Genomic DNA, 19,267 nt, shown 5'->3' with positions numbered 1-19,267 from the left:
GCAATGGCTGGCCACTGTCCAAGTAGGGACCCTTCTTCCTAATTCAGAGTAAGCGGGCTACACCCTTTGATAACCCCTGCTCAACCCTGTGGTAACGTAGCACGAGCAGTTAGGCTTATCTCAGAGGCAGTGTGTGAAGCATTTATGACCATACACAGCAACACAGTGAAGAACACCATAAAGGGACACCACACAAGAAGTTATAAAAAATAAGTATCTTTATATATAGACTTAACACAACACCAATAACAGTAAAAATCCACAGTACTAGAAAATAGGGTTACTCTTAAAATGCTGCAAAAATAGTTCAAAGTGTGCAAAGAGGAGTTCAGTTCAAGGCAGTGGTCTCTGCGACCTTTTTACTCACAAACTACCTTGATTCTGTAGCAAAGCAACCAAAATGTCGCTAAGGAGTTGTAGCGATGATTTTCCTCACGAGTGACCAGCGATGCGATGAATCCTTGCCGCAAGGGAGGATGGTGCGCTGATCTGTGTGCAGGACAAAGCGACAAACTTCTACACACTAAGCCGGCGATGCGATGAAATCCTTGCCGCGAAGGGAGGATGATGCACCGAGCCTGTTGCATGTGCGATCTTGTCATAAAATAAAAGTTCCTTCGAAGTCCTTTTCCTCTTCTTCCAAGTCCAGTAGTAACCACTGCAGGCCAGTCCAAGAAACAGCACACAAGCACAAGGACAGTCCTCTCCTGCAGATTCCTTCAGTTACATGGACAGAGGTTCTTCTTGTTTTCCAGGAGCAATACAAATTGTAGGGGTTTCAGCACAGATATTTATACCCCAAAAGTCTTTGTTCTAAAGAGACACAAGTCACTGAACCCAGACAAAACCAGTTCTGCTAAGTCCTGGAGCACTTTGTTTACCAGGCTGCTTCTTTCCTTTCAGAGTGCAGGGCAGAGACATCAGACGCACCACAGGAGGTGGAGCCAGCATTGTGGAGGGAAGGCACAGCCCTATTCAGGTCCCAGGTGCAACTCCTCCCACCCATCTAGATGCAGATCTCTCTATTCACCACTGGGACGCCTCACCCTGTCTCCTGGAATTCCACAGCCCTGTCACTCCAAAACCAGACAGCCAATACACATAACAGCAGAGCACACTGGAAGGCTTAGGCAAGTAAATACCTACTTTCTAAAAGTGGTATTTTCAAACACAAAATATAAAAATAAACTTCACTAAAAGATGTATTTTAATATTCTGAGCTCAGGCATACTAAATTCGACTTTCTACCATGTTCTTTGGGTCAGTTAGGACTATAGAATGTAATAGTCAAACCTCTCATTCTGGCCTATGGAGAACAGATAGCCTTGCAGTAGTGAAAAACGAAATTGGGTGTAATTCACTACCAGGACATGCTACACACATCAGAGCATGTCCTACCTTACACATACAATGCACCCTATCATAGGGATGGCTTACATGATGCCAAGGGAAGGTTGAGGGGCTGGGAAATGGGTGCACTTCACAGCCAAGATGGCAGTTGTAGACTGCACACAGACACTGCAGTGGCAGGTCTGAGACACACTTTACAAGCTGCTTCTGTGGGTGGCGCAAACCAGCGCTGCAGGCCCACCAGCAGCATTTGGTTTACCAGCCCTGGGCACACACAGGTCATGTTACTAGGGACTAACAGGTAAACCAAATAAGCCAATCATGGATATACCAATTCACATGTCATATTTACACAGGGAGAGCATATGCACTTTAGCACTGATCAGCAGTGGTAAAGTGCCCAGAGTCATAAAGCCAACAAAAACAGGTTAGGAAAAATCCAGGAGGAAGGCAAAAAGCTTAAGGATGACCCTGCAAAAAGGGCCATTTCCAACAGTGATCTCCTCCCCCCCCCCACAACTTTTTGCCTTCCTCCTCCACTTTTTCTGACCTCGTTTTTTCTGGCATTAAGACTCTGCACGCTTCACCACTGCTTGCCACTGCTAAAGGGTTTCTGCTCTCTCCTTCAACCATGATAATATTGGCTTTTACCAATTTGTATATTTAATTTACTTATAATTCCCTAGTAAAGTGGCACTACCTGTGGCCAGACCCTGTAAGTTATTTGCTACTCGAGGGCCTGCAGCAGTGGTTGAGCCGCTCACTTAAGTAGCCCTTCCACAAGTCTAGGCCTGCCATTGCAGGGACTGTTTAGGCAGTCTTAACTGTCATTTTGAACTCTCAAAATGAACCTTTTGCCAGGCTCCAATCTTCCTTCTTAATGCATATTAGACTCCCCTATGGTAGGCCTTTGACAGGCTAGAGGGTAGGGTCCAATATATTAAAAAAGCAAGACATGCACTGTTAAGTTTAACATGTCCTGGTAGTAAAAAACTCTTGAATGAATTTTTCACTACTGCAAGGCCTATATCTCCCCCTTTGGACAACATTAGGCTTACATTATTACATTTTCTAAGTGTAATTTCCTAATGGGAAGATATGATTGGTTCAAGCTTGGTGTCTCTGGAATCCTAATTTAAAATCCTAATTTATGTTGAAGTCGGATTTTAAATCACAATTCCATTCTTTCCAGATACAGTGCTTCCTCCCAGCGCTGCCGCAGTACCAAGTGCACATTGTTGCACTTTAGCATGAAGGTTGATCCATACCTTGAATTTGATTGGCTCAGAAAAAGTACATCCCCTATATCTCTTTAACTAAGAGGTGTATACTTGTATGTCCTGATGAAGACTCTGTTCCTAAAATAAATAATTGGTGTCAAAACATCGGTGTGTTTTTTGTTCACTTTACTGTAAAGGTGCCATACGTGGAGTCTTGAATGCAGGGCTACAGAAACTTTGAATTTGTGCATCCTTATGTTAACAGTTTTATGATATATGTTTCACTGCGCACTTCTTGTTCACCAAATATTTCACCATACACTTACACTGCATCACCCACTAAGAGCACCTACAACTTGTTATTTGTTATTATGGTGGATGATTGCACCATATTTAATTGTGTATATCTGCATAGGATTGTGCATTGAAGTATTGTGTGGGTATCCATTGCAAAGCTGGTCTATTTACAACATTTCTATGACCATGTGTACCTCTCTAACCTAGGGAGCAAAGGAAATCTCTCATTTGTGTATCTATATCTACCCAGGTTCCTAGGGACACTGGGTTGCCCCTTAGTTTGATTTCTACCTTTAGAAAGTTGGCATTTTCTTGCCTTAGCCATTTGGTGCCTGTTAGAAATGGGGGACTCTAGTTGGCAATGGTTTGCACTATTGTCCAAGTAGGGACCCTTCTTCCTAGTCAGGTTAAGGGTGAAGGGGATACACTTCTAAAATAACCCCTGCTCACCCTCTTGGTAGATTGGCATGAGCAGACAGGCTTATCTCAGAGGCAGTATGTAAAGCATCTGTGCAAACATACAGTAATACAATGAATACACTACAAATGAACACCACACCCATTTAGAAAAATAAGAATCTAAACCAAACAAGACAAAAACTACAAAAATCCACACTACAGTAATAACAATATGACTTTTAAAAGGTAGAAACAGTTCTGTTCATAACTATGGATGCAACACTTTCAACAAAAAGTACCTTGGATGCGTCAAAATCATAAACAAAAACAGCCACAGGGAAGGTGATGCGTCGGTTCCTTATGCGCAGGGAAGGTGATGCGTCGGTTCCTTACTCCAAGGGAAGTAATGCTTCGGTTCCATAATGCCATGCAGAGGAGGTGATGCGTCGGTTCCTTACTGAAGGGGAGGTGATGCGTTGGTTTCTTATTGTGCAGGGAGGTGATGGATTGGTTTCTTACAACGGTCCCCCCGTTGGTGTAGACTTGGTGCCCCGGTGCGATGCGTTAGGAACGGGGATATGTCGCTCTCGATGTGGCAACGACACTGCGTTGATTCTTGCAGCCACACAGCCAGGCCTGCGTTGGAATCGGTGCGGTGATCTCGGACTTCGTAGATCGGCATGCGGCGATTTCTCAAGCTGCGGGCAGGCACTGCGTCGGTTTCTTCGGTGATGCGTCGGAAACAGGTGCGGATGTGTTGCGCTTCTCGTCATTGCATGACTTTCCCAGCTCCCAACAGCAGGAACAACCTCCAGAGGCCCAGAACAGCAGCAGGCACCTCCTGGCAGGTAAGGACTCCCAGCAAGGAAGTTCAGGGGAGCTGAGGGTGAAGTCTTTGTATCCCTGAGACTTCAAAAACAGGAGGCAAGCTCTACTTCCAGCTCTTCCTCTTCCTCAAGCAAGGGACACAGCACACAGCAAAGTCATTGTCCTTTCCTTGATAGAAACAGCCACTGCAGGCCAACCCCAGACAGCACACAGCAAAGGGGCAGTACTTCTCCTCCATTGTCTCCAGCTCTTCTCCTTGGAAAAGGTACCTCTTGAATTCCAGAAATGACCTAAAAGTCTGGGGTCTGGGCCCCACTTTTTATAGCACAAAATGATTTGTTCTTTGGTGGCAGAGAAGCTCTTTGCCCAGCCAAAACCAGTTCTTCCTCTCTGGTGCAGCTTCCTGGCAGGAGGGTGAGACAGCATTGTCCAAGGCAGACCAGGCCCATTCAGGTGTGAAAGAAATCTCCTCCCCCTACTCTGAATGCAGTCCAGGTCTATGCAGCCCAGTTCTGACTCACCCTGGAAAGGCAGGACATACCTGAACCCCCCTCCACCCAGGTGGCTGTCTGAACAGAATGCACATCCCCAGCCCCTGTCACTCCAAAGCCAGGCAGTCAATACACAAACCTAGCAGAGGCACACATGATGGCTAAGCAAGAAAAGACCTACTTTTTAAAAGTGGTATTTTCAAACACAGAATGTAAAAATCATTCTTACTAAAAGATGCATCTTTATATTCTGAGTTCAGATATACTAAACTGTATCTTCCCATCTTGTCCCAATGGGATGTTACATTTATAAGATGTTATAAATAAACTCCTATTCTAACCTACGGGACAGATAGCCTTTCAATAGTGAAAAACAGAATTGGCAATATTTCACTATCAGTACATGCCACATATATCAGGGCATGTCCTAACTCTCACCTACACTGCACCCTACCCACAGGGGTACCCAGGGCTGACCTTAGGGGTCACTCACATGTAAGAAAAGGAAAGGTCAGGGCTTGGCAAGTGGGTGCACTTGTCAGGTCGACATGACAGTACCAAACTGTGCACAGAAACTGCAGTGGCCAATCTGAGTCACATTTACAGGCTGCTCCTGTGGCTGGCACAATCAGTGCTGCAGGCCTACTAGCAGCATTTGATTTACATCCCTCGGCACACACAGTGCACTGTACTAGGGACTTAGAAGTAAATCAAATGTGCCAATCATGGAATCACCAATCCATAAACACAATTTACAGAGGGAGCACTTGCACTTTGGCACTGAACAGCAGTGGCAAAGTGCCCAAAGCATCTACACCAGCAAAAATTAAGTCCAACACATAGCAAAATAAGAGGAGGCCAAAAGGCTAAAATACTGGGGAAACCCGTGCCAATGATGCCAGGTCTAACAGGGCCTGCAGCCTGTCTCTGGTCACATGAGTTGGTGTAGTTGCCAGTTGGACTTTGTGTATTCCTCCTAGGCAGCAACACAGAGTGGGAGCTTAGGTGTGACTGAGTTGGCCTTCTCTTACAGGATGGAAGGGAGGATCTGGACCCAGCCTCACTTACACATGAATAGGCTGTGTCCTGTTCCCACACAAAGGGCTGCATACCCCCTGATGTGAGTCTGGAGCCAGGCAGGGTAGGCAAGGCATCTGTGCACTTCAAAGGCATGTCTCTAGAAGTTTCTTCCCACCTCAAAGGCACAGCTATGTATAAAAGAAAGACCTCAGACACCACCACTTCAGTACACTTCTGGGCCAGTGAATACTCTGAAAGAAGGACTGCTGTGGTGCTGAAGGACTGCCGCTCTGCTGGACACCTGCTTTGTTGTGCTGACCTGCTGCCCTCCTGCATGGGAGAGCAGGGCTGGACCTGCCTCTTTAAACCCAGGACCCAGAGGGCCTTTAAGGGTTAGTTGGCAGGCCTCCTGATCTGAAACCTCAGGGACATAACAGGCTTCTAACCATCTTGCACCTACACCTGGATGACTCTGCCATCTGTTATTCTGCTCTTTCAAGTGGTACTACCCCAGTCCTGGACTCTTGGAAGTGGGTCTAAAGTGCTTGCCAGTGGAACTGACACAAATTCTCTGCTAAGCTGTGCTTACCCAAGCAAAACTGGCACATCTCCTCGGCTGAGAGGTGAATATCCAAGCAGAACTGACGCATCACGGCTGCTGCATGGATTGGGCCCATTGCAAAACCCCCCATCGCCCACCACAGTTTCTCGGAATGGGTACATTGCCCTGGTGGCTTGGCGTGGCGCATTCAGAGCCCACAGCCCAGGTTTTCACATTTCTCCTCAACTGCAGCCTCGACGAACTGCTGCTTCTGCCACACGGTCACTCTCCGCCGATTTCCATCGAACACCATCATCCTCCGCTCACGATCCGCCGGATCACCATCACTCGGGCTCTATGGGGCTCAAGGAGTACCCTTCTCTACTTCTCCCCTTACTACAGAGATGCTACCAACTGATAACGCCGGATTCTTATCTTATCTTACCACTCATAAGATTCCTCGGCCGACTGGAACTTTTTACCTGCTGTGGAGTGTAAAGGGGAGAGAACAAATTCATTCAAGTTAACCAATGGACAATTTAAATGCGACTCGGGGAAAAGCTCACTGACTCCGAATTCTCAATTTTAGAGGGTTTAATACAAAGCCAAAAATAACTGAACATACAAGCACCTCATGACGAGGTTAAAAAGATGCATGGGCACTAATACAAAGTTCATTCCACGCACCAATCTAATCCGGTGAAGCATGAAAAAAATAAGCAACTCCAAAAAGATTAAGCTAGCAATAACTGCTCCAACATCTAAGTCAGTCTTCATTAGCGTGCAAAAGAAAATCAATTAATCTATCCCTACTCTATCACTAAAGTGGCATCCCTACTTAGCAACTTCCAGGCAAGGTGAGAAAAAGGTGTCAGCTCGTGAAGACTTCCTAAGAAGTACACTCACGTTGTAAGGGTCAGTAGCCAAAACTACCAAGTTTGTTCCAAGTCTCCTTCCTAAATATTGATCCTTTCCTTCTACCCTCTAACGGCTCTCTGCTCTCTCTGCCTTCATCTGCCGCTCTTCCCTCGGGGCACTGTTCCTAATTCAAAATGTTCAACATGGAGGGCACGCCTCCGAAACACCTCCTCTGGCCGGACACCTCCCGTAGGGAATTTTCCACCGAAACCTGTACTTCGTCCAGCAACGGTTGAAACGTCCTTGGGTCCCAGGGCTCCTCAGCGCAGAAAATATCATCCTCCAATTATCAGCATTCCTGGAGACTCTTGTAACAATTCTCCTCCATACCTAACTCCTAAAACAAAAGCGTTAGTCTTAGGTAACAAGGACGATTTCCATGCACCTGCAACAGAAGCTTGAAAACTGCACATCCTTGCATGCACATGATTTTCGCTGACTACCTCTAAATGAGAGCTCTACCAGGGAATTACATTTCAGGCCTACAAATTCATCTAACATAAGAAATACGAATAGGCCTTTCAAATTAAAACGTAATTGAGGCCTTTACACATCAAGAATCACACATTAATAAGCATTACATTTACAAACTCTATACTCTATCACGTTAAAGCTCAATGAATCATTCCTACATGTGCAGACTTTAATATAGTGCACGTTTAAGTCTAGTGCATTACATTACGGGAACTACTTCATTAAGCATTTGCAGTAAACAGCGAGGATTACATAAATTCATTTAAATGTCATTTTACCTTGCTAGATTGTCATAAAATACTTTTCTAACATAACATTTACACATTTCGTTAGAACTCCACGTTTCTAATAACCAACCTTTTAGTACAACACTCGAATATATATGCGGGTGCAGACTATCCATGATTATGATGCACCCCTACAAATTTTCAGAACATCATGGCGCTCTATCACCCCGATACCGGTCCTAGGATGCTTGTTTCTGGTCCAGGGAAGACATGACTTGGCAGTTCTGGCTGGACTGTTCCCATAAGGAGCAGGGTCAAGACTGATTTGAATGTGGATGGGTCTGAACTGGGGTGGTGAAGTGAGCAAAAGAACGATGATGGATTCAACCCAGATCTGTGACTGGGGGTGAGTGTCTGAAAAGTTTCAGCGCTCCGCCCATCATCTCCTTGTATTTGCTTTGTTCATTCAGTTCAACATATTCCTACGGTCATTCGTTGCATACATTTTGGTATTTGTAATATTGGTTGGGTCTTAGGACAGACAGAGTATTTAAAAGATTCTGCAAAGAGAAAGCAGGATCGCAAAATGTCAATGTTTGAATGATAGTGTTACAGTTATATGCTAGAATTGGTAGATATCCCTCACATTTGCATCTTATAAATAGAGATTCACCAAGTCCCTTTTTGTTGAGGGCTGGTGCATACATGGAGCAATACAATAAATATGTTTACTGGATTTACCCAGGAGGTGATATTTCGGCTAGGGTGAGAGTTGGATTATTGTTCTGCATTCACACCAAATGGTTCTGTCACCATTACTGTCCAATATGTCTCTTACAGGCACTTGTGTTGAGGTTTCTCCCCTCACAACACAGCGGACTGAAAGCAAAGGTTATTTTCAGAGAAGCATTCCATCAAGACGGAGTCAGAAAAACAGATACATGTTTTCTTAAGTACGATTCAAACAGTGTGAAAGGTTGCTGCTGGGCAGATGTACAGACTGAATATGCATGTTTTCATAAGAACCATTAATATGTACTGCTTTAGGACCGTTTCTCAGCGTTCTCAAATGTGAGTCACATCAGAATGTGAAAATAACACTGTATTTCTTTAGGAGCATGTGAGGTTAACGTGTGACACGCACTCCCAGCTTGTCGTCTTTAAACGTCCTGTCCTCTCACACTTTCACCCTGATTGTGGCCTCTCTCAGGCTCTAGGTGGGAGACCTGGCGCGCTAATACACCTGTGCGCCCTCACGCGCCTGCACAGCTGCGCCAGGTGACTCTCAACTGCGCTTTGTAACACGAGACGCTGCTCTGCTTTTGAAACAACTTTACCTGTTCCCACAGAGGCCAGCTGTCAACAACACTGTTTCACTGTTAATTATTGAAATGGAGGCTGAGAACGGAGTTGATAACTCGTGATCCACACGTTTGAATACGTTCACGGTTCGGGCTTCCTGCCCGAGCCTTTTATGTGGTCTCCTGCCGACGCCCGTTGGGTTTACCTTTGTGCTCCGGAGGAATGTGGAACATTTCTTGGGCTGGTGTTTCATAGATGCCAACTACCGCTTCTTGGCTGGAAATATAACACTGACGTAAAATAGCACATGTAAACACGGCAAGTGTTAGTTGGATTTAGTGTGGTTTTATTGGCTCGTTTTGAGGGCAATAACAAAAAATAATTGATCACAACTAGGGCACAAGTCCTATAAGACAAAGTGGGAACTAACCCAGTTAGGCAGTGTTCAAGTGACGTCATTGCACGGTGAATCCTTCATTGACATATAATTCCATTAGCCTTGGTCTTTTGTAACGTATCCAGTGGATTGATTTACACACGCATGATTGATTGACAATGTTGTGTATTTGTGATGTAAGGCGCTCTGACATCCTGCATTGAGATGAGTAGCGGAATACAAAAATAAATCAAAATAGTGGTATTTAAATTGTTATTTGTCTAAATACTGGGGCAGACGAATACATTTGACATTCTTACAGTGCATACATCTCTCTTATATACGGGAACGGAACAAAGTAAAAGGCATGCCTCTCTTATGCAGCCTCGCATTGGTAAGGCGGGCAATCAGCCACCGGCCACCAATGGGCTTGTGGTTCAGGCTCGCTGGTGGGCCGGTTTTTGGTGGCCTTTAAGTCTCGACCACAAGGGCACAACATCAACGGCTGTAGTTAAAGGCTCTACATAGACTGACCAGAAGAAACACATTTAGGTTAGGCTGCCACGTGGTGAGAACGCAAAAGACACACAATTGATGGACGGGGGTGCGAAAGCAAAAGACACACAATTGATGGACGGAGACGAGAAAGCAAAAGACACACAATTGATGGACGGTCATGTTGAGCGACAGAATGACAGTGGCTTCTCTGGCTGTCACAGCATGAGGTGTGTCGGCTCTCTGACACCCTCCAGGTGTGACAATAGCCACAAGGAGCTGCTGCTGGGAGGCCATTAGCACTTGCTTTGCATGGGACTGGAGCAGGGAAGAGGACTAGAGCTAATGGTAGGGGTTGGCGAGGGCCAGGGTTCATCAGTTATATTTTTCTCCCTCTCCTGCATGAAACAGATATTTCCATGCCAATTAGTCTTTGCTGTTCTCCTTTGCCTTACATAAAACCGGGGTTGAGTTCCAGCTTCAGCTCAACATCCTGTGATTCTAGATAAATCACTATTTTGCAAAATCCAAAAAAAGAGTCTGGCAGTCTGTAATGTTATCTGATGCTCATGTAAAGTCAAGGGAAGACATGGCTTGGCAGTTTGAGCTGGACTGTTCCCATGAGGCACAGGGTCAGACTGATTTGCATATGGCCATGTCTGAACTGGGTGGCGGAGTGAGCTAAAGAATGATGATGGATTAAACTCAGATCAGTTGACTGGGGGTGAGTGCTTGTAATGTTCAACACTCAGCCCAGCATCCCCTTTGGTTTTGTTTTGTTTGCTCTAAGTTGACAGGGTATGCCCAGACGTGGGTCCCTTGCTCACTTTGCCACTGGATTCAAGCTAGCCTGGCTGATGACGGCTGATTAGCCAGAAACCGGTCCCAGGATGCGTGTTTCTGGTCCAGGGAAGACATGGCTTGGCAGTTCGGGCTGGACTGTTCCCATGAGGCACAGGGCCAGACTGATTTGCATATGGCCATGTCTGAACTGGGGTGGGGGAGTGAGCTAAAGAATGATGATGGATTAAACCCAGATCAGTTGACTGGGGGTGAGTGCTTGCAATGTTCAACTCTCCGTCCATCATGCCCTTTGGTTTTGCTTTGTTCGCCCTAAGTTGGCAGGGTATGCCCAGACATGGGTCACTTGCTTACTTTGCCACTGGGTTCAAGCTAGCCTGGCTGATGACGGCTGATTAGCCAGAAACCGGTCCCAGATGCTTGTTTCCGGTCCAGGGAAGACATGGCTCGGCAGTTCGGGCTGGACTGTTCCCATGAGGCACAGGGTCAGACTGATTTGCATATGGCCATGTCTGAACTGGGGTGGCGGAGTGAGCTAAAGAATGATGATCGATTAAACCCAGATCAGTTGACTGTGGGTGAGTGCTTGCAATGTTCAACACTCCGTCCATCATACCCTTTGGTTTTGCTCATGTAAAGCACACGAATGTCTCTGGGCCATTTCATACTATATAAAACTGCATGTATTTGAGGGAGGAAAGGTACACTTTTACACACTAGCTTCATTCCCTTTGTGGGAACTTACAAGTCATATTAGCAGTAAAACTGAAAAACACAGATACACCTTTCACCAGTCTCTGAGCATTGTTGGGCCTCTCTTAAGTTCTGTTAAAAATAAATATCCAAAAGTTCAGGATGAGTGTAAAAGGCAGTCTAAGTCTGTGCCATTTCCTGTTTATCAGCAGACAATAATCAAAATATCCACATCAAACGAATAGATTGAAAAGTAATTAAATATGTGTTCCAATTATTTTTCATAATTCCGAGCTCACAACATATATGTTTTCCATTGGAATGTTAATTTCCAGTTTAAGTACTGGCCCTATTAGCCTTAGAATACTTTAATTACAGCACGTTCACCAACACTTACCGCCATGATCATAACAAAAGAGTTTATTTCAAAAGGTTACCATCTGTGAATGTGGCCCACTTGTTTATGGCTGCCCAGGCCAAACTGTTGCCCCAATTGAACCCTGCTCTTAAGTACCTGTGCAGTGACAACAAGCTGTGTGGCTTTGTTTCCCATCCATTGCATTTGCATCTAGGTGTGTGGCCCCAGATAGCTCCCAACCTGATACTCAAACAAAAGGGGACCTGATGGCCCCTTAAATTCAGCCTTTATTTTTGGCCCAGTTGGAATTTAAAATAGCAAAGCCCCCTCCCAACCTGCATGTTGCTGCTCAGAACGAAAGTAGGCAAGGTGCAGGCGCTGCTGAATGCGTCACGGTGTCTGGAAATTACACCAGGACGAGATCAGAATATTTTTGTGGTGCCCAACTTCTAGGCAGGATGGACAGCATCCACCCTGTGAAAATAGTGGGTGGACGCCGTCTACCAGTGTGTATCCCCATCTTATGCCCCGATTCTAACCAGGTTGTGAGCTCTACCTCACCAACTATACGATATAAAAGGATGGCTAAGGTAAAATATTCCAGTTAAAAATCGTTTGAAGGCGTATATTTAACCCAAAAATCAAGCTATCAGCACTAGTCAGATTTTATTTTTGAAAAGTTGGCAGACTCATCTTGAGGACTCATGACCCTGTGGTGATGGAGACAACTGATAGTTAGCCATGTTTGTAATCCGACTTGTGAAGCTACTTCCAGAGAATTATGGAATACGGGCGTGAGAAAAATTCTGCACCTGCATTCACCAATTTTTTCCCATGCAGCCACCATCCCCCTGATGTCTGACAGGCTGCCTTGCCGTGCTATGCAATACAGTACTGCAGATCTGTTCGAATGACAGGAACTTGAGGTGTTGATGAGTGGGCTTAAAACCAGAGGAATGATGCCAGAGGGAACGGAGAGAGAATGTTGTAATTAGTAATGTGCTAAAGAACACTGCATAGAGTTCTGAATAACTCAGGGCCAAGAAGCTACGGCAGATGCCAAGCTTTAAAAGTACTTAACTTAGATGATGCCACTCTGCATGCATAAAGCTCTCCACCCTTCTGGTGAAGTAAGGGGCTGTGCCTAGCCATATTTTCTTGGGTCATCAAATCTGTAATAAAGAGTGTTTACCACTGATTAGACAAAGAATCATTTATATGCACTACTAATAAACAGGCAATAATCAGCAGCACAAACATGGACGCAAAAACTGCTAGCTAAATGTAATGGACACAGCCCAAGTGTTTCCAACCTTCTACTCTAATATTAATTTAGTCTCTTGGTAATGTTTTTTTTAATCACATCTCAGGTAATTTTTAGGTCTCGCCTGAGCCAGCGCATGCGCTGCACTGGCGAGACATTTAGTAGCTGCTTCAAAAGTGCTACCTTGCTGGCCACCAGCTTGCTATTACGCAGACAAGCGTGCGCGATGTGCACAGCACCTTTTCCCGGCGCGTGCGCGTGCGTGCGCACCACTCACGTCACCACTCGCGTTTTTAACTTTGTATTTCATTTTTGCGAGCACATCATCGCGATCACTTTCGCTTCACCGTGATCGTGATGACTTTCGCGGCCGCGCGGCCAATGCTTGTGATAGAAGCACTCAACATGTGGGCACTGCTGCGGATGAGTGTTCAGCTGGGAGGATGGGCGCACACCCCGTCCCTATTAAAGACGCCCGCATCCATCAGCGTATTGTAGTGGCGTGGAGTTCAACAGACCTTATTGGTTTCAGTTTCTGTTCCCTGCCCCCTGAGAGCCGAAGCTATTCTTCTCCCGGCAGTGTGATGCGCCTTCATTGACTCGACAAGGAATTCGCTTGGCTTCTACAGCTGGTCCAATAAGGCGACCTCACTGGCTGCTGGACTCCATGTAAAAATACACAAATGCGAGGATACTACTCGGGGTCTGCAAAAATACACCAAATATGCGCAGGGTAAAGCTAACAGGCAACAGAGCCCACGCAATATTTCATCCATACAAAAAAATGAGGAGGGTATACCATTTGGGGATGTGAGCATTGTAACACGAAGCAGACTTTAAAACCACAAAAGAATAAAAACAAAGCCAATGCAGAACGTGAATATCGATATTTTCAAGCACTGCACTTGTAGTATAATACATTTTAATTTGGAGCGCCTGCTGCTATGGTCTTGTGGCTTATTAGCCCTGTAGCTTGCAAGCTATACCATTGGCCAATTTAAGGGAACGTATTTTATGGCCCCACAAAGCTGCAGTTATTTCTTAAGTCAGTGCTCTAGGATAGAAACCCCGTGGCCTGGAAAGTGCAGACAGATTTTGGCATCACATCAAGAACCCACGAGCTATCATACTTGCTATGTATTTGTGAAACACGGAGAATGACTCAAAATGAGAGCCTCATATTGCCATATCAGAAAGCGCTACCATGCTAAAACATGTCCACCAGATCATGAAATGATTTTCTGGGTGGGGGATGCTGCCAACAATGGTGCAGCAATGAAGCCATAGGCACCACTCGTGTGCTTTTTAAACATTTTATTTTAGCACCGGGGTAACCATCGCGTGCTGCCCGCATCCCTGGCGTCACCTTTCACCTTTATTACATGGCCTTGTTCAAACAGTAGCGTTCATCTTTCTTATATATGTGCACAACTCCACCAAACACGCTTGAGGGACAGTAACACTTGTCGCGTGCACGCGCGCACCACTCGCTGCTTTTTTAAAATTTTCTTTTAGCACCGGGGTAACCATCACGTGCTGCCCGCATCCCTGGCGCCACCTTTCAACTTTATTACATGGCTTTGTTTTTGGTCCTGCACGCGCACTGATCCTTCACGCGTACACTTGCTGACAAGCATGCAACTCTGACTGCCAGGAAGTGCTGCAGATCAGAGCATATAAATTCTCCCTACTTCCACGGACAGAGTAAATCCACAGTCGCACGCACATACACTCATCATACGCTAGGGCCCATCACACTAACATTCATAACTATTACTCTATCCACACTGAATATATAGGAGAGATCTTAAACCAATCTGCATCTAAAGCAAGGTCAATGCGACCTTAAAGAAATTGTCCTGAGTCATGATTTTAAACATAGGAAATACATTCAAAACTCAATAAATGACAAAGAAATAACCACCCGACACTGATATTCAAACAAAGGGTTGTTTATCTAAATAAGTTCAAATGAAAGTCAATCAGTAGCAAAATCATTATTCTCATAGTTACCTATTCTAGCTAAGTGTCATATGGGTCAGGACAGGTCTCTCAGTAAAGTCTCCCGAGTCGCCGTCCTCTCAATCAGCGTCGATCCTCACGAGCATAGGTTCGGGAAGAAGTGGCCTTAGACCCTCTCTAGTCTAACATTATTTATAAAAAAACTAACGAAATAAAAGTAACAAACAAACTCTGAACGTCCGTTGAGCCGCTGAGCAGAGCGAGCAGGAAAGGATGTTGTCTGGCAACATTTAGAACACCTCCGCTCAGAAAATCACAAAAATAAAAAACACGGAAGAAGGAAACTCAAATTAGGAAAACGATACATTCATGAATGCTCTTCCTCGGAACCATAGCATATCACAGTTCATTGTGGCTTTATTCTTTTCCAAGGGCAATTGGAAGCAAGCCCGGAGCTGCTGTCCTCACGGAAACGTTTAATTCAGACAGAGGCTGTGGTCAGGTGACTTCCAACCATGTTCAGCAAGGCCTCTCGTCAAATTTCAGTCACTCGAGTGCAGGCTGCAAATAGCGGCCATCTTGGTTTAGGCCAAAACGGACCATCTTAATTAAAAGAAACACAAAACAACATTACCACATCGTAATGATCATACAGTGTTAATCCCCACTAATACCCTTATGTGTATGTAATTATCTAGCCGTCTGCAACACAAAAAAGCATTAGAGCACGTTATTTAAAAGCGCAAACGCGAAACCAATAGCACTTTTGTGACACTTATTTAATTAATTTGCTCACCAATTTAGTTCACGTATTAATAAAGCAACATATATGCATTCCCGCGTGTAAGTTCTCTCATTAGTAATGTTGATTAGTCAGGACTTCCAACATATAGTATTAGTACATATACCAACATCAATCAATAAATCAATGAATCCAAAAGCCTATGTACAAGCAATCTATCAGATCAAGACAATAATCTCAACCATCATACTGCTACCAGGAAATTTTAGTTAAACTGGAGTTTAAATCTCAATAAATTTTCAATAGAAAACCCTGCTCCAGCAGAAGCACCCTATACTATGTCCCCACTCCTACATTCACAAACACCTATAATCCCTTCCAGCACCTGCAAAATATCAGGGAGCCCTGGTATTTCAACGCCTCTCACCACTCATGGTTCTTATGACCGGCATGGGAGAACACTATTTTAAAACCTTAGTGAGAGATCGCTTTAATCGGAGACAGAGCAGGAGTGCGGCCCCAGCAATCAAGGGTGTCCCATGTGCCCCTTCTCAAATAACCCACTTATCTGCCTGCAATTGTGTTGACCTACTTAGCTTTTGTTTGGTGAGGACACCCTTTGAATGCACGCATTTTCTCAAGACAGTAAGGAGCCAGCATGTTAAAAAAAAAGAACCATTGTCAAAATACAACCAGAAGACCGGCACCAAATTTAATAAAGAATTGAAACACAATAAACAACAAGCATTGGCATTGCCAATAGGTCTCGCTTTTGGGACCTTATAAGTATTTAATTATGCAGCACAATATCCTTGGTGCAACAACATCAACTGTTGCATGGCTAAACACTGATAAGGTACAAGGTTTAGCCATGCAACAGCTGATGTTGTTGCACCAAGGATATTGTGCTGCAAAACTAAAAACTTATAAGGTCCCAAAGCGAGACCTATTGGCTATGCCAATGCTTGTTCTTACCTTGTCAGTCAACAGTAATGCTTGAAGTTTTGAAGGCTGTTGTTAGTGGCAGGGGCGACTCCTCCACTATGGCAGACTAGCGCAGCCCCACTGCTTTCAAGGAGTGAGAGACGAAGAAAATATAAAATGATAATAACTTTCAGTTATTATCGTTTTATGTTTCCTGCCTCTTTGCGGGCGGGCGAGGCTGCTCTGTTCATGGAACAGGGCAGGGGAGGAATGGTTTGCCCACTCCAAAGTACTTTACACATTGCCTCTAAGTTAAGCCTGACTGCTCTGTGTCAAGCTACCAGAGGGTTGGGCACGGTTTAATTTGGGGTTGACTTCTGCCTCACCCTGACAAGGACTGTGATTGCTGCTTGAGCAGGGCTCACACCTCAGTCAACCAACAACCTAATTTCATTCATTAACGTTACAATAGCTTCACAGGTGTTTAGACTCAATACAGATACTCAACATATTCCTTATAGGATGTATCACATGCTCAAGTTAGAAAAATTATCAAAGTCTGTTGGGACTGGAATGTCCCCTTCTGGGTAAATGAGCAAGGAACCCTGCCCTAAGTTCCCAATTAAACATGAAATGGGTGTCATCACTTTTATTTTGGCACTTATCTAATGATACAACCTTCATTCCTGTTTGTTGGCACTGCAACACTGTGTTTAGCATGTGCCGAGACTGTTCCTTTTTCAGTCCCCATATTGTTGTGGCTACCCGCGTGAGGTCAGATAATCATAATAACCAATTGTCTCTATAAATTATGCACTGTTTGGAATTTTTCTTTTTTGTAACTTGCACTTAGTGATGGGGGATAAAAGTTTTGGTCTACCACCTTGATTAGTGGGGCACTAAATGAAGTGAATTTCACGTAATCGATTTGACACCGTAAAGTGGGATGCTTGTAGAAAGTCATAAAGAAAGTGAAAGTGGCTAATTAAAAGCAGTAGAAAATAGGAAAACCCCTGGAATGTAATAAGGCGTTTGAGGATACAACAGAGTGTTAGAATTCATATACATATTTTTTCCCAATGTATCCTCTTTCCACTGGTTTCTTTTGCCCCCTCCCGAACATTTTCAGGGAGGGGGGAAAAATAAACCAGAGGGAAGGGCATTCACTCAGGAGTGTCTTCCTGGGAATTGGGCTGCATATCCTGTGTATCATTTACATCCTAGCAAGCTTGCATGTGAAGAATCATTCCATAGTTTCAGTATTTATGATTTAGAGGACTAGAAAAGAGAGGGAAAGCCAGCCAGAAAACTAGTGAAGTTAAAAAAGAAACATTTAACTAGATAGGCTATCTACTTACCTGGGTTGTTTCTTGTTTCCACAAGGAATGCCAGTGGTGACACCAAGAGGCCCCTAAATTCAAAGAAAGGAGAAACAAATATTGGGCATATACCTCAAGAAGGAAGGGAAAAAAATAAAGACTGCCAATTAGACTGGACTATATTATACATTTTCAACGCTAACAATAAAGCCATCATTCGTCAAAACCTACCAACCGAGCCTCCTAAGGATTATTTCTGCCCATCCCTCCACACTTAGTCAGAGAAGGGTGAGAAGGAACGTTAGAGTCATGTCAAATGTATGTGGTGGATGATGTGATTGCCCACAGGATGTTAATGGCACAATGCATGAGTGGAATGAAGAAACACCTTTAGGGAAGCTAAGAGGTTTTGAAGGAGTGGTATGAACAGAAGGCAAAATTTAATAGGTACCAAGAAGGTCAGGCGGGTTTAGTGTTGAAGCTCATTTGCCAAAAACATTTGGGGGGATAGATAGTGTGGGATATACAAGGTTCTACAAAAGGTTTCTTAAGCAAACTACATGGTGCCACATGGGAGCCAAAAAAGGGTTTCATGTGCTCCGGCTTAAGAAATTCCTCTGGAGAAATTTCACAGTAACCATCATGGAAATGACAGATGTGTTTCAGGAAGACAGTGAGCACTGTCTGGCCCATTGCACAGTGAGGTGAAGGATAGTTCTGTAGAAAGGGACACAATGTGCCTCTGAAGTAACACCTGAGCAGTAAAGAGAGTGATTTTCCCATCTCTTTTTACTGACTCTAGGATGGACATCTATCATTTCACAGACCAGAGACAAAGGGGATAGCTTGCCAGTAATGAGCAGGGTTGAGAGAATTTCAGGAGTACATCAAGGAAGAGGCCCCCAAGATGCTTGACTTTGGCGTGAATTAGTATTCCTGTAGGCCTTGGACCAGTCAAGTATTATCGGTGCATAAGCAAGGATCTAAAGACTTGGGGGCAGATTTATGAGCCCCTTGCGCCTCATTTACGCCGCCGTTGCTTCACTTTTGTGACGCAGCGGCGGCGCAAATCCTGCGCCATGCTGCGGGGTATTTACATCGTGACGCATCTGGGAGATGCGTCACGTTGTAAAGCCCTGCGCCAGCAGTAGGCGTACCTGTGCAGGGGGGGGGCGTTCCGTCGCAGGAACACCTCCTAAAAGTGGCTGAGTGAAATCTACAAGATTTCACTCAGTCACCTTTGAGCCCATGCTGCGTCAAAACCCT

The sequence above is a fragment of the Triturus cristatus genome, chromosome 6 (assembly GCF_964204655.1).
Source record: "Triturus cristatus chromosome 6, aTriCri1.1, whole genome shotgun sequence".
NCBI classification, from domain to species: domain Eukaryota; kingdom Metazoa; phylum Chordata; class Amphibia; order Caudata; family Salamandridae; genus Triturus; species Triturus cristatus.
The sequence above is the reverse complement of the archived record's forward strand: the minus strand, read 5'-3'. Positions refer to the sequence as shown.